The 11,772-nt window shown below is 41.5% G+C and overlaps 1 pseudogene; it reads right to left on the reverse strand.

The window, feature by feature from the left end:
• Positions 1-617: 617 nt before the first annotated feature.
• LOC129149047 (60S ribosomal protein L10-like) lies at positions 618-6,318 on the reverse strand (annotated as a pseudogene).
• Positions 6,319-11,772: the final 5,454 nt, after the last annotated feature.

The following is an 11,772-nucleotide window of genomic DNA, read 5'->3' on the forward strand; positions in this document are numbered from 1 at the left end:
AATTTGTGCATGGGGTGTGTGTGTGTGTGTGTGTGTGCGTGTGTGTGTGTGTGTGTGTGTGTGTGTGTGTCCCTCAGCCCAGCCTGCACTCTCTCCAACCTGGGACCCCTTGAGGGATGCCCGACTGCCCATTTAGGCCCGATCTCACAATCTAGGACTGCTGGCTCCCAACTGCTCGCCTGCCTGCCTGCCTGATTGCCCCTAACTGTTTGTGCCTGCCAGCCTGATCACCCCCTAACCACTCTCCTGCCAGCCTGATCGATGCCTAACTGCCCTCCCCTGCCAGCCTGGTCCTCCACAACTGCCCTCCCCTGCAGGCCTGGTTGTCCCCAACTGCCCTCTTCTGATGGGCCGGTCACTCCTAACTGCCCTCCCCTGCAGGCCTGGTCCCTCCCAACTGCCCTCCCCTGCTGTCCTAATCGCCCACAACTGCCCTCCCCTGCTGGCCATCTTGTGTCCACATAGGGGCGGCCATCTTGTGTGTTGGAGTGATGGTCAATTTGCATATTACTCTTTTATTAGATATGATCATGGAGCTGGAAACTTTGCCCAAGGGATGACTATGTTTGTGCTATAGTTAATACATCAAATACTGTTTTTCATATAGTTGTTCACATTCACACCACTTCATTCAGTTCTGCATACCATCCTGCAAAAGAGAAAGTAATTGAGTTAAGTATTTGTCTCCAAAAAGGGAAAATCTGACCAGAGAAAGGTTTTGGAAATGTGTGTGTGTGTGTGTGTGTGTGTGTGTGTGTGTGTGTGTGTGTGTGAATCCTCACCTGAGGATATTTTTTCCAGTGATTTTTAGAGAGAGTAGAAGGAAGGGAGAGAGACACACAGAGAGAAAAATTAATGAGAGAAGGACAGATGGATTGGTTGTCTCTTGCACATGCTCCAAGGTATGTGTCCTTGATCGAAATCGAACCCGAGACCCTTCAGTTTGAGGGCTGATGCTCCAACCACTGAGCAAAACTGACTAAGGCTTGGAAACCTTATCTGATGGAGAATGAATGAAAGAATCGAAGATCCTCAAAATCAGGAAGTTTTACATAAATGAAAACAGACATTAATTTCTGAGTTGATGTTCTTCACCAGAGCTGTTTTTAAATCTTTAAGGGTGTGAGATGTGGAAGAGAGATCAGATTTATTCTTTGTAATTCCCTAGGACCAGTGAGTTCAAATTATAGGAAAGGAGTCCCCACTTCTGAAAATGAGGTAGTCTTGTTTTAGGATCACTTTCTGTTTATATTATTCCCTTAGCAGACACGGGCAATATTTACTTTCCCCTAGATTTATTCTCAGAGGTAATCAGAAAATTCCAAGAAATTCAAATGGATAAGAAAGGTGTTTGTTTTTTTTCTTCAGCAAAAGATAATTCTGGAAACTCACAGGACTGAGGGATGTTATCAATGTCTTGGGAAAAGAACATTGTAGTGGAGTTTGGGAGAAAAGTGATAGAATATGGAATCTGATTCAGCAATAGCCAGGGAGGCAGGAATCCATGCTAGGAGAGTTGGCTTATACTTTAGAAGAAATTCCACTAAGGATATGAGTCAGTAATTACATTTTAGGATACGCCATCATTTGATATGAGAAAAAGAAACCACCTCAAGAATAAATTTACATGTGTTTATATTTTCTGAATCTGCAGATTTCGTTTTTTCTTCGTGTAAGAGAGTGAATCACAGTGCTTTCTGATTTCAAACATGTAAACCCAGGCCATCATTGAACAAATACCAGCAGCTTCTGCCTCTTTACAACATATTAACAACGATTCAGTAGTGTGCAGGGATAGAAATTTTGATCTCTACATTCTTACTTAATCTCTGGTGTGAAAGTTAATTTTTTTCACTTATTGCTGACTTTGCATGTCTGAGTCTCTCATAGGAAACAGGGTTAAGAGAACATTTAACAGCAAGTTCAGTAGTTGTGAATGTAACCACAAGGTGGCAGTGCACCTCTGCTGATGCAGGGCATGGGGAGGGTGTCTTTTTTAGTGGATTCTGAATGATGGGCTTTGGCAGAAGCACAGTCTTTTTCTTATTGGCTGGGTGGAATGTGAGGAAGCCCTCTGACTGTCAGAGGAAGGGAGGGGTGACTTGACAACAGCAGTAGCTCCCCTGGCTGTGATCGCAGGTCCACAATTGACCCTGAGTGGGAAGAACGATGAAGATGTCCACTGGAGCTTTGTTCATGTTCCTGTGGCTGCAGCTGGACTGTGAGTTGAGGGTTTATGGGAAACAATATATTAGTGGGTATTCTGTAGAAGCAACACTGGCTTTATTCAGGCTTCCTTAGTTACTGTAGAAAAAGAAAATTCTGAAGCATAATGATCTGATTACTCTTTCTCTGACTCTTTCTTTCTGCACAGGGGTCAGCCATGGAGAGAAAGTGGATCAGCATCCTTCCACCCTGAGTGTCCAGGAGGGAAACACCGCTATTATCACCTGTTCTTATTCAGACAGCGTCTCAAGCTACTTTCCTTGGTATAAACAAGAACCTGGAAAAGGTCCCCAGTTCATTATAGACATTCGTTCAAATAAGGACAAAAACCCAGTTGAAAGGCTCACTCTTTTCTTGAATAAGACGGCCAAACATCTCTCCCTGCACATCGCAGCCACCCAACCTGGAGACTCAGCCGTCTACTTCTGTGCAGCGGGTACACATTGCTTCCCAGGCACCTGCATCCTGTACACAAACCTGTGAGTGAGGCAGCCCCCTCTGCCTGGGACAGACCTTCAAGCACAGCATTTGTCATGTTTCTTGTCTGCAAGTGGAAACTAATGTGTTGCATGTTAAAAACACATAATAGGATGGTTAGTTTTCAAGATGACCCAGGAAGAGTTAGAACATTTTGTTGAATGGCTATTGCATATGGATTCTTGAAAGGAGTTAGTAATGTTTTATGTTGAAATTGAGGCTTTAAAGATGAATTTACATTTGATATTTAGATACCACTCCTATAAAAAACTTCTTACCATCAATATCATAATCCTTATTATGGATAGATGTTTAAGTATTTTATTTTAAAAAAGGTATTTATTTTATTTTAAAACATTATGTGTTAAACATTGAAAATATCTACAGTACAAAACCACAAAATTGATAATTCTGTAATGAGATAATATTAATTATTATTTGGATCACTCTTTTCATCAATTTTTATTGTAATTAGTATCATTTTTTTCACTGACTATTATACCTTCAATAGTGCATTTCCATTTCATCAAGTATTTCAAACATCTGCTTTTTAATAGCTGTGTGAGAGCTTTTAATAACTTACAATTTTACTAGTGGCCTGGTGCACGAATTCATGCACATTGAAAAGAAATTAATTAGAAGAAATATTATAATATTGCTATTCGCCCTTTCTCTGTAATAGAAGTGTCAGAGATGAAAGAAAATTAGTAAAATGTATATGAAAATAATATATAAATTGATTAATAAATAAACAATAACAACATGATATAACAACAACAAAGACATGATATAAAAACAAGAAAAACATGATATAAAAATAACATTGATAAAAACAATGAATGATAAATTGATTAAACTTATTGTAACACTGAAGCCAGTGTGAGATGGGGACAAATCAATTCTTGGAATCAGAACAACCTCTCCTCCACAGATCCTGTTAATACTTCAGTTTTAATTATGTTAGGTCACAATCTTTTGATAATAAATCTAGTACCATTACAAAGACCCCATTTACTATTAAGATTTCTCAATAGCATGATGATTGCACTTACTTTCAATTCTAATTTATGACATGGCATTCCCAAAGGGAGTAATACTTTTAAGAAAGTATTTGATGGAAAAATTTTTCTTTTCAGCTTCATCCATTGAATCTAGTATTATTGTCAATTACACTGTAGTCACTGAGTCTTAGTGCAATATCCGTTCCCCAGCCTTTTTCACCATGTAGGAAAAGTATAGGCTATGTCATTGCATCTAATGTAGGAAACAGGATACTGATTTGTTTCATTTTAGTGGCATTCAAATTATTAGGATCTGGTTTACAATGAATGAGCAAGTCCCTTTCAAAACAAGGTCCTCCATCTTTGTTTCTGAATATGACAGCAACTCGGTTATATGGGGATAATTATATCTACCTGGAACACTATTACGATCATATTTAATGGTCATTGTTACTTCTGTGCGACAATGCCACTTTCTTTCAGCTTCAGAATATCAACAAAAATAACCAAATTCATGATCGACAATGACAGATCGAAACACAATCATGTGATTGGCACCAGCAAGAGCTTTATATGTATCATGCATGCACGAGTCAACTTAGCCTTTTATAGATATAGAATGAAGTTGCTTAATTAGACCTGCTTTCTGTTTTAGCTAAACTTTTTCCAGCCCAGTGAAGCACCCCAACTTCTCTTTCAGGTAATTGTCAGCAACACAGCAGTAAATATCAACACGAAGCAGATTATTATTGTAGATCACGTAGGGAGAACAAAGGGTAAAATATTTAACTGCAGCAGTGTTTGACTATATTCTGCGCAGTGAGAAAACCTGAAGTCATTTTCAAGGTCCACCATTTCTTACTTCTTTTCAGTCAGGTCAAGTTTCTAAACTTTCTAAATCTCCATTTTCTGGCTAATGAAAAGAAAATAGGATTTCACTGAGTCTTCTATCTACCTACTCCAGGACTTCTGTGAGGATCAAATGAGATGAGGCATGTGAAAATGCTTCACAGACATGTGGTTACAGTGTAAAGTGTTTCTACCTGAGGCTAGTCGTCGGTAGGGAGAGGAAGCCAGGTGTTGCTACTTGACATCATTACCCAGACACTTAGCATATTAGCTTTTTATACAGGTAGACTAGAGTCCTGGTGCACAAAAATTCCTGCATGGGTAGGGTCCCTAGGCCTGGCTGGCAACCAGGGCCGATTGGGGCCTTCCTTCCCCCAGCTGCTGGCTGCCAGCAGGGGCCTTCCTTTGTTCTGAGCCACCCCATGGTGGTTAGCAGACGTCATAGTGAGCGGTTGAACTCTTGGTCAGTTGAACTCCCGAGGGGACAATTGGCATATTAGCCTTTTATTATAGGATATTAATTTTGTTCTATATTTTTGTCAAAATGTGACAGCCTTTTCTATTTGCTCTGACCACTTTCTTATTAAGAAAGTGAGTAATTGTATATATTATTTGTGTGTTTGAGGACATTAAGACAGAAAGTGACTTTAGAATGTGAGCTTCCAATTAAACTCACAAATCTATTCTCTTTCACCTATTATGTAGGTACATGTTCGCATTTGCTCTCTCATAGAATTTAGAAGACAGAGTTGTGTATTATTCACTGTAGTAGCTTCAGTACCTAGAACAAACTTTTTCACATATTTGATAATTAGAAGATACTTGTTAAAGAAAGAAAAGTGAATTCTGGTATTTATTCATCATTTTAATTTAAGATTTGTGATAGAATACATTTGAGTTGATTCATGAATAACAAATATTTTTAATGTCTATATTTGATTATTTGATTATTTAAGTACATACTATATCTTTCCACTTATATATGACTTTCTCAATAAAGCTCTGTTGTTTTGAGATAATTAAATTTACTCTTAGACTTGTAATTTTTTGTTCCCATTATGACTTAAATCCTTCTTTCTGTGCTACGTAGGATTTTTTTTTAAATAGAAAGTTGATTTATTGGTGGGTGTAAGGTGGGGGGCAGCACCGAGACTCTCAGGAGTGCAGGGCCCACCTTTGTCCAGGGGACCACGATTTGGGATGTATTTGACCCCACAGACATGTGGGATGAGGCGCTTCTAGGCCACCATGCCTTCAAACTCATCCTCATTAAACTTAGTAAAGCCCCACTTCTTGAAGGTGTGGATCTTCTGGCGGCCAGGGAACTTGACTCTGCATAGGGCCTCAATCATATGCTCCTTGTTCTGCAGCTTGGTGCGGATGGACACGATGACTTGGGCTCTGGCCACTATGCCCTGGGGCTTTCCAAAGGCACCCGCACACCTGTCTGGGGCCTGCCGGCCCCAGCACAGGACAGCAGCTTGTTGATGCGGAAGCCGTGGGAGGGGTGCAGCCGCACTCGGGCGTGAAAGCCATCTTTGCCACAGCTTTTCACCAGGTACTTGTTGGCACAGATCGGCGCGGCCCCCAGGGCTTCGGAGGAGAGCTGCTCATATTCATCTGACACCGTGTGGCCGCAGAGTGGGCTCTTCCGCCCCAGGTCAAAGATGCGGATCTTGGCATCAGGGACACCGAGGCAGAAGCGAGACTTTGGGTACGGCTTGTTCTTACAATACCGCTAACACCGGGCAGGGCGGCGACCCATGGCGACACCAGGCTCTTCAGTGGCACGCCGAAGGGAAAGAGCAGGATATTTTTTATATGTATTGATCAGCCACCTTATTATAATTAGTGTATTGCACAAAGGCATTGGACTAATTTAAAGATAGCTTGTTACAAATCTCCCTGCCTAATCTATATGTTTTGTTTTGACTGAATGAAACATTGCTGACCACAATCTTCTTCTTTTTTAAGAAAAGTTTTTATTGATTTCAGAGAGGAAGGGAGAGGGAAAGAGAGATAGAAACATCAATGTGAGAGAAAATCATCCATTGTCTGCCTCCCACATGCCCCTACTGGGGATGGAGCCTAAAACTCAGGCATGTGCCCTGACAGGGAATCAAACTGCAACCTCCTGGTTCATGGGTCCACGCTCAACCATCCAACCACACCTGCCCGGCCACAATCTTTAAAAAAAATATTATTTCTTTTAGTGCTGAATAAGTCAGTGGAATGGAAGATATTGAATAAATAATTAATTTCCTAATTCTCCCACCCTGGTCAAGAGTAGACTATTTTCAAAGAAGGATCTCTTACCCTTTGAGACACCATGGAGGGACCTGGAGAGCATTATGCTAAGCAAAATAAGCCAGTCAGAGAAAGATAGGTATCACATGATCTCACTCATATGTGGAATCTAATGAACAAAATAAACTGATGAACAAAAAGATCCAGACAATGAAGCATCGAACAGACTGACCTATTTCAGAGGGAAAGGGCAAGGGTGGGAAGAGATTAACCAAAGAACTTATATGAATACTAGAGGCTCGGTGCATGAAATTCAGGTGGGGGGGGTTGTCCCTCAGCCCAGCCTGCACCATCTCCAATCTGGAATCCCTCGAGGGATGCCCGACTACCCGTTTAGGCCCGATCCCTGTCGGATCGGGCCTAAATGGGTAGTTGGGCATCCCTCTCACAATCCAGGACTGCTGGCTCCCAACAGCTCACCTGCCTGCCTGCCTGATTGCTCCTAACTGCTTCTGCCTGCCAGCCTGATCACCCCCTACCTGCTCCCCTGCTGGCCTGATTAACACCTAACTGCTCCCCTGCTGGCCCGATTGCCCCCAACTGCCCTCCCCTGCAGGCCTGGTTCCCCACAACTTCCCTTCCCTGCTGGCCCAGTCACTCCCAACTGCCCTCCCCTGCAGGCCTGGTCGCTCCCAACTGCCCTCCCCTGCAGGCCTGGTTGCCCCTAACTGCCCTCCTCTGCTGGCCTGCTCCCCCCCAACTGCCCTCCTCTGCCGGCCCAGTCACCCCTAATGCCCTCCCCTGCAGGCCTGATTGCCCCCAACTGCCCTCCCCTGCTGGCCATCTGTGGTGGCCATCTTGTGTCCACATGGGAGCGGCCATCTTTGACCACATGGGGGCAGCCATCTTGTGTGTTGGAGTGATGGTCAATTAGCATATTACCATTTTATTAGATAGGATATGCATAACCCATGGACAGACAATAGTGCAGAAGACCTGGGGAGGGGGGGGAACAGGGTGGAGGGGGCCAATGTGGTGATAAAAGGGGAGAAATCTGTAATACTTTCAACAATAAAGATAAATAAAAAAAACCCTAGATATTTTATAGTCTTCCTAAAATTTATATCATTGGTGACTGATATGGTGAGATGATCACTCTTGGCTGAGTTATGGTTATCAGTTATTAGTAATTCATTTGTTCTCATAAGGAAAGGCATCACATTAAATCAGATGTATCACATGTGAACAAGATTGGCCAGTATTGTAGCCCAACACCTCAATGACTTTTATTATTTCCCTCACTATAACCACTAGCTCCAGTCCAGTAAAAGAAAGGTGCCTGTTGATTGGCCCATTTCCTGGAAGACTGATGGAGGGAGAGGGATGCATGACTTTTATCTTATTGGTTTATTCTTCCTAAACCAAGTCAGGAAAGAGAGAGAGAGAGAGAGAGAGAGAGAGAGAGAGAGAGAGAGCAGTTATTATGGACTTAACTGCTTTATCACAGGTAAGTGTGAATTTATTGGAAGAAATGCTCTAGCCAGAGTGTGTAGTGTCAGTAAACACTAAACAGTATAGACATTCAAGCTTTAAATCTTCACTGTGTTGGTGTCCGACTGTCTCTGAGTAATTTACTACAAATTTTATGGCCCTCTCTTTATCCTGCAGAGTCAGACTGCAGACAGCTTCTCGTTTGCTTGCTTTCTCCAGGGCGGTGCTGACTGCTCACATTTGCGTGGTTACTCCCAGTCTCACAACGTGCTTTTTTGCGCATGCTCAGTAACCAGCTGCAAAGGCTCACTGCTGTTGCCCTCCGAAGTGCACTGGTAGCAGGATGGGAGGGCATGTGGGTGAGGCACTGAGTATTGGGGATGCTCGTGGGCCATTTGTGGTGATTCACATGCCACATGTCCACGGCAGTCGTGGGCATGTTCATGATGGGTCTGTTCTGTGGTTAGTAGAATCCATATTCTTTTAACGCTCACTGCGAGCTCTGGCTGCTGTTCTCCCAGGAGTCCCCCACTTCCTAGTTGGGCATCACATGTCAGCATTCTGGATGGAACAAGAAAGAGGTGAATCTCTTTGGAAGCATACCCCGAAGTTGGAGGAGCCAGGTGCTCACTCACATGCTCCCACTTTTCCCTGTGGTAAAAATCAAAGGCCTAGACAATTTATCTTGACTGTGAGCTGTGCCATATGGTTGAGGAAGGGGGAGGATGACTAGGGTAAAGTGAAATTGTTCCTCTTATTTTTTTCAATGATACCCATCTCAGATATTTTTGTTTCCGCAGTGTCCCTCTTCCACAGTATAACTTCTCTGCTGGGCTCTTGCATTCTATTTAGTGCATGATTATGAAAATTGGTATTTTTTTGGGAAAGGGGAAGAGATAGAAAATCCCTACTTCACCATTTTGAACTCAGTGTTTTTAGTTTTTATTTTAAATAATTATATAGAAAAGCTGACTACTTTTGGTGTACAATTAAATGAATTTTAAATTTTAATACATTGTATAGATTACATGATTATGTAACCATCACATGATCATGATACAAAATAGTTCCATTGTTCCCCCAAATTCTTTTTTGCTGCCCTTATGTAATTACACAATCCCCTTTTCTTAACTCTTTTCAAACTTCAGTTTGTTCTATATTTTATCTTTTTGGGGGTGTCATATGAATGGAACATACAATACATAACCTTTTGAGATGTCGGGATCTCGTGAGAGGGAGCACATGCCACTGAGCACATGCATGATTCCCATCTCTGCCACCACTTGCAGTTTTTCTATACTTAGTGTTTTAGACTTCTAATTAAATTTTATAGAGATAGGTCATCATCTCAAGTGTTTCCATTTCTACTGAGGAAGATTCACTCCAACAGTACTAATTGGAGTACAGTTATTATTTGGATTTTCCAGGATTAACATTGAATGACCCATCCAACAACTCTTTACTTTGTTGCACTAGCAATGGCTTTGTAGAGCCGAACTTAGCATTAGGGTGGGTATTATCTCAAATAAAGGCTCTATCTAAGAAAGCTGTTTTATTAGCAAGAAAACAAAATCAGGTAAATCAGAAATATAAAACATCCTACTATTAAAGTAAGAATATTTCTCTAAAAGGATTAAAAACAAAAGAATGCAAAGGAGTGTGTGACAATCATTGGTTTCTATTATCAAGGAGAATTCTCTTCTAGTGGTTTTGAATAGAGACGCCTACTTTACGCAATTACATGTTTGTTTCTGTGATCTCATATTTGTACTCTTCTTCTGGTGAAATGTCTACTTCTGATGATCTCTGAAAAACCTCATTCTTGTCATTTAAGAATGTGTAATGTCATTCTAGTTGGTAGATGTGTAACAAAGGATCCATTTCTTGTACTTTATCTGCTGAGCTGGTAATAAATTGTACTTGATAAGGTCATTTCACAAGTCCTAATGGCAATCTATCTCTGGGATTTTTTTTTAGTGTACCCACTAAAAATAAACATGAGTAAAATTGTATATTGAAAAGGAGATTGATGATTTTACCAACTGCTATGTTCATTCATTACATCTGTGATGAAACTGGGTGTTGCCACTTATTTAAAAAATGCTACATGTAATGGGTTATGGAAATAACCTAAGATATAATAAGCATGTTTCCTCACACCTGTGTGTGCTGTTGTTTCACCTAAGATAGAAATAAATAACTTTATTATAAGAAGGCTAGGCTGTTTAATCACTGTAGCTTTCAATCTATCAATTACTATGTCAATATTCCCCCTCACTATCATTGTCTATTCAGTTATCTATCTTGTGCCAAATAGCAGAGATAAACTAGTCTCCCTCTACTGAAGACTAGAATGAAGCCCCAAGACATGCAGTTCTGTCCCAAAGGTCCCCTTCTCCTCTCTGTTTAGGGTGATACCTCAGTGGTGTTTGGAAAGGCCAGATTAGACATTAGAGTTAGGTTATCAAGCTGTTAAGTGTATGTGTTAACCATTACCTCGGTTAGTACTATAAATGAGCTACAACAGGCCTCTATATTCTGTATGACCAGCTGTAAAAGTAATACACACACACACACACACACACACACACACACACACACACACACTTTCATGGGTGAGCTGATTATACTATCACTGATTGCAATAAATTGTTGTGTATGAAGATAAAAGGAAAGCCATGCCTACGGATATTAACAACGAAGACCCATAGCGTATCATTGCCAATTTCTTGATACAATAGCCAAAATTTTTTCTTCTTGTCGCAAAATAATTGTAGCCTCAACTAAATGGTTGAAGTATCTATAGATCTTGCACTGGAAACACCATTAAATCTAAGGGTCCTGGGTTCCATTTTGGTCAAGGGCACATGCCAGGGTTGTGGGCTCCATCCCCAGTAGAGGATGTAATTGTTTCTAAATTAAGAGTTGGTTAATGCAAAAGAATGTTTGGGTTGGGTGAGACTCTCAGCCAGTACATTGAGAAGTCTGATGTGTCCCACACAAACTTGCTGCACCAGGAACCCCCCTTTCCTGTTCTGGGGAAGCAACAGCACATAGTTCGGCATTTCTCCTCTCCATCTGTCAGAGTCACCTCACCTTGCAGAGCCCTGAAACTAAAGCACAAAGTATTTTGATCAAAGATGTTACTCCCCAGCCCTCTGAAGGTGGTTGTAGCTTTAATGTGGCAAGGTAGGGAGCTCCAGTGGTAATGGGTCTCCTTTATGACCTAAGGATCGGGGGTACCCTGGAAAGGAAAAGTAGCAGGGTCTATAAAATAATTTCCAAATCCTTCTGCTTGTATTTTTTTTTCTTTCAGGATCCAGTATTGCCCAGAAGGTAACTCAAGGCCAACAAGCAATATTGGTGCAGGAGAAGGAGGCTGTGAGCCTGGATTGCACATATGACACCAGTTCTACAAGTTATAGTCTATTCTGGTACAAGCGGCTCAGCAGTGGGGTGATGATTTTCCTTATTTGTCAGG

Source organism: Eptesicus fuscus, chromosome 5 (genome assembly GCF_027574615.1).
Source record: "Eptesicus fuscus isolate TK198812 chromosome 5, DD_ASM_mEF_20220401, whole genome shotgun sequence".
NCBI lineage: Eukaryota > Metazoa > Chordata > Mammalia > Chiroptera > Vespertilionidae > Eptesicus > Eptesicus fuscus.